The following is a 4,731-nucleotide window of genomic DNA, read 5'->3' as shown; positions in this document are numbered from 1 at the left end:
TTTTTTATCTCTCATCTCTCTTTCTTAGCTGAAACATTTTCTCCTCTTTCTTTTCTTATTTCTTTTACAGTTTTTATATCAAAATAGGTTGTCCAAACCTTTTTACTATCAGAAAAGAAAGAATTGATAGAGTCCATAGACGAACTTCTGGAAAGCCACTTGGGAACTTCAAAAAGCACCAAGCCTGTAGATAGAAAGCCTAGAGAAGTAGCAACATGGGCTATCAGCTATGGACTGCATTACTAGGGGTGTAAACGGTATTCGAAGATCCGATTTCGAATTCGATATTCGATATAATCGAATCGAATTTGGATAATTTGAATATCTAATCGGTCAAATTTGGATATCCTATTTTTACTAAATAGTTAATCAAATTCGAATTCGAATATGAACTGATTTGATTTGATAAATATCCGAAATCGACCAATTATCTAAAATAATTAATTAATCAAATCGAATATTCGAATATTTAATCGAATTCGAATTCAGATATTAATTTTCAATATCCGTCGAATATCGAATCAAATTCAGATATCGGATTTTCTATTCGGATTCGAATTCGAATATTACCTGTTCCAATTCGAATTCGATCCATTTACACCCCTACGAAGGATCACTAGACACCCCCTTTGTTATGCAGGTTAGAATTTGTTCGCATTACTGTTTAAACAACATTTTCAGATGAATCTTTTAATTTTGAAAGGGGGAGGGGGTGGGGGCTAGAAAGTAGCTAAATGCACATTCCTAATGCTTTGAACTATGGCTTGAGGGATATTTTGAGAGATAACGTCCCATTTCCAGCACCTGTTATTTTCATAAATCAAGTCTTCAACAAACTCCACACACCTAGGTTTGCTGGGCGGAGATCCATAGGTTTAAAATAATTGACACTTGGTAACCAAGGATGCTCCTAAGACATAGACCAACCCATGATGTCATGAGTTAATCAATAAAAATTTAAGAACCATAGAATAATAACACACTTTTCTAGATATAAACTTTCATTGTCCACAGAACCGCCATTTACATTTATTTGTTTATGACTATGATTCGCACCTTGCATAATGCAAATTGCACACTTTTTTGTCTTGTATGTGTTTTTCGGTAATACAAATTTTGCATCCCAAAAAATTGATGCAAAATTTACACCACCTTCCACTTACCTTAATTACTTCCCTCGTATAAAGAGGTGGCTGGTGTGACCACTCATTTTACTCTTACAAACGAAACAAAAAGAAAGAGAAACCTGAAACAAAAATAAACAAGAATTTGTTTTCAATTCATTTAAATTCTCATAAATCTGCATTGACGTGCAAATTAATAAAAAATTCCTGACAAACAAAGAGGGGTAGAGGATTTTTCCATATTGGGATGGGAGACAATATTGTAATTAATGAGAAGAGGAGATTTTACGTTTGAGGAGACTTGAAATGAGGTGAGTGCATGCAACTTCAAAACAGCAAGGGATAAGAATTTAGAGAGGTGCATGCGAGGATTGTTGGGATTTGATTGATTAATTACATACATGTTTCGAAAAATAGTTTTCTAGTTTTCAACTTGTCCTGTATTGGAAAATTATTAAATTTATTTTAAATTTTAAATAGTAATTTATTTACATTCCTTAGGAATATAAGAAGAGAGTATAGAGATTTGTTAATGTACAATGCTTGTGTGCGGTGAAATGAGTTACTTTAGAGGTGCACTTTGTTCACACCTACGCGAAGAGCGGCTTTCACTTTTGGTGCAAGGCTGACCGTTGATGTTTTAATGGTTACAATTCAATTAGATGTGATCAAGAGGTTGTATTCAAAGTTAACAGTCATCAATTGTTAACTACCTTTTAACAGTCACAATGTTCCAAATTGTGACTATTCAAAGAGTCTTTTCTGAATCAACACCTTCCTCTGCTCCATGACTCCTCAAAAATTATTTAAGGAGTGTGAATCAAGCAATTAAACAAGTTTTTGAAAATCACTATTGTCTCTCTCTGTTCTATCTACTACTTAGGGATGACAATTTGACTGGCCCCAATTGGGGTGGGATTTTTTACTTTTGACCAAGTTCGGGGAACCCTAGACAAAGTGCCCCCGCCCCACCCCCGTTGTATATATAATGGGGGTAGGGCGGGGTCGGGTTGAAGTTGATAATTGATAAACCACACCATCCGGTTCAAATTAGGTGAATTACTTGTTTATGAAATTTAAATTTTAATAAGTAATTTTAAAATTTTATTAATGTAATTTTTCTAAATTTAATGAATTTTAAAATAATGTAATTAAGATTTAAGATTGCAAAAAGAAAATGGTATTTATTTATCTAAATTCAAATGAAGACTCAATTGGTTTGTGCAAATTAAAGTCTAATCCAAGGTTAGTAGTTTACCTGATACCCACTAGCCACTAGGCCAATCACCAATACTTGAACCTATGCAAGTGTGTATATTAGGGTTGTTCACGGGTCAAATTCGGTCGGTTTACTGAGGTTTTTCCAACCGACCCGACCTGGTCGGGTTACCTGAGATGGAAACCGAAACCGACCCAGTGTTAAGCAAAATCGACCTGGTCGATTTGAGTCGGGTTGGGTCGGTTTCGGCTCTAAGTTCATCCATGCCTCCCATGGCCCATGTGCTTGTGTGGTGCAAGTTTGGGTTGTCAGATATTTCTGAAATATCTTTATTTAATAGTTTTAAATATAAAATATATTTAAATTAAAATCAAAATATATATTTAAATAGTTAAGTAGGAACTAACCCGAACCATCGGTTTATGAATTTGTACAACCCGAAACCGACTGGTGCTGATGAAAACCCGGCCGACTCGGGTTGGGTCGGTCCAAGTAGGTCGGTTTGGTCGGGTTGGGCCTTCTTATGAACAGCCCTAGTGTATATATTATTATGGGAAAATCTATGATGCCAAACAGACCATGAATTTTATTAGAAAGCATGTGATTCATTTCCACCTTTATGATACTAATTGATTGGTTATAAGTTCTTCTATTATCATAATCAAACTCTAATAAATATATTTTATATGTTTTATAAGAATTAAAAAATAAAACCAGTTTAATGGCTTTGGAATAGAGCATGGTTTTTAAAAATGAACCAGTGATCGAACCGGTCAGGGGTCTGGTTATCGGTTCGAATGGTCCAATCGTTTGACCTGAACAACTAGCCCGTTCTGACAAAAAAAAATTGGAAGACAGTCAAAATCATTCGAACGATTAACCAGCCGGTTCAGCGGTTTACTGACCAAAATCAACGGTTTTGGAGGAAAAAACGATTTTAGAGGAAAACGGAACTGATCAAATGACCAGTTCACGATTTTCTGCTCTGACCATCTGGTCTGGTCCGATTTTGAAAAACAGTGGAATAGAGCATGCCTACATGTTATAAGTTAATTCTTCCGTTCCTTCCAAGGATTTCTTACATGATAAAAACTTAAAAAGTATCCTTTTGTTTCATACCAAATTAATATAAGGAATCTAGGTTTCGGTAGCAAGCTCCAAGATTTTTCAACCCTTAAAAGGAATTTTTGCTGCTTTAAAACCAAATTTAGTGTTCTTTTTCATTAGATGAGTTACTGGTGAATAATCCACCACATATGATCAAGAAAAGGTACTATCAATCACTATACATTAATAGCCGAAGTTGTAATTTTAACGTTTAATTAAAGGTGTGTCAATGAGTCAATTAGATCGGGGTGGGGCGGGTTAAATTCGGGGATCCCCGTTTTCCACGGGGAAGAGGATGGGGCAGAGAATTTTAGCCCTGTCGGGGATCGGGGCAGGTACGGGATAGGGTATATGAGTTCAAGGTTGGAGATGGGATATATAAGATTTGCCCCTGCCTGCTCTTTTGCCATTCTTATTGTTACTGTCTTATAAAAGGTTTTTTTGGAGATTCTTCAATTTTATTGGTTATATATTCTCATCCAAAGCTTTGTTATATCCTAAGAATAGATTTGCTTGTAACCCAACAATAAATTCAGTAAAATTGAGTGGGGGAAAATAATGTTATAAACACAATGTCTTTAGACACGCCTCAGAGCTTCTACTCCAAGTTTCCATAACCCCAATTCCCAAAGTATAATGCCAAAAAGACTATAGGTGTTTAATAGAAATTTGGTAAGAGTTCATAGGACTATTGTATTATTTTTTGGTACATTTTTCGATTAAAAATAGCATTGTTGATAATTGATGTAGCACGATCTGGCCGCTCTCACGTGTCTGGTGACTTGGACACTGATTCGAATGATTGATTACCTTTTTAGAGCTGAGCTGTTTTGTTTTGTAGAAGAGACAAAATTAGAGTGCCCAAACTGTTTTTACCTGGGTGGGCACTTCGATTCTTAAGTTAGAGAATTGTTTTTGAGAGTTCTTTAGGAGATAAGAGTGCTTGAGAGCTTAATCGTGCATACCTTCACTGGTAAGAATGAGGACTTTATATAGGTGTGAGTAGACTTGTTCATGGGTCGGCCCGGCCCCCGGACGAGCTTGAACATGTTTATAGGCCCGCTAGCGTATTTCCATTAATGATGAGTAAAAGCCTGGCCCGAGCCCGGCCCGGTCGATGAACAGATCTAGGTGTGAGTGACCTGAAACTTCTCACAACGGGTCTCATGTTCTCATGGACCCTTTCTGCTCATTCGGGAGAGTAATTACGTCGGTTACATAATCTGCGCGGGGGTTATGATTCGTCCAATTAACTTTGATGCGTGAGATGCGATAGGCCGA

Source organism: Nelumbo nucifera, chromosome 3 (assembly GCF_055504915.1).
Source record: "Nelumbo nucifera cultivar China Antique chromosome 3, China Antique-T2T, whole genome shotgun sequence".
NCBI classification, from domain to species: Eukaryota; Viridiplantae; Streptophyta; class Magnoliopsida; order Proteales; family Nelumbonaceae; genus Nelumbo; species Nelumbo nucifera.
The sequence above is the reverse complement of the archived record's forward strand: the minus strand, read 5'-3'. Positions refer to the sequence as shown.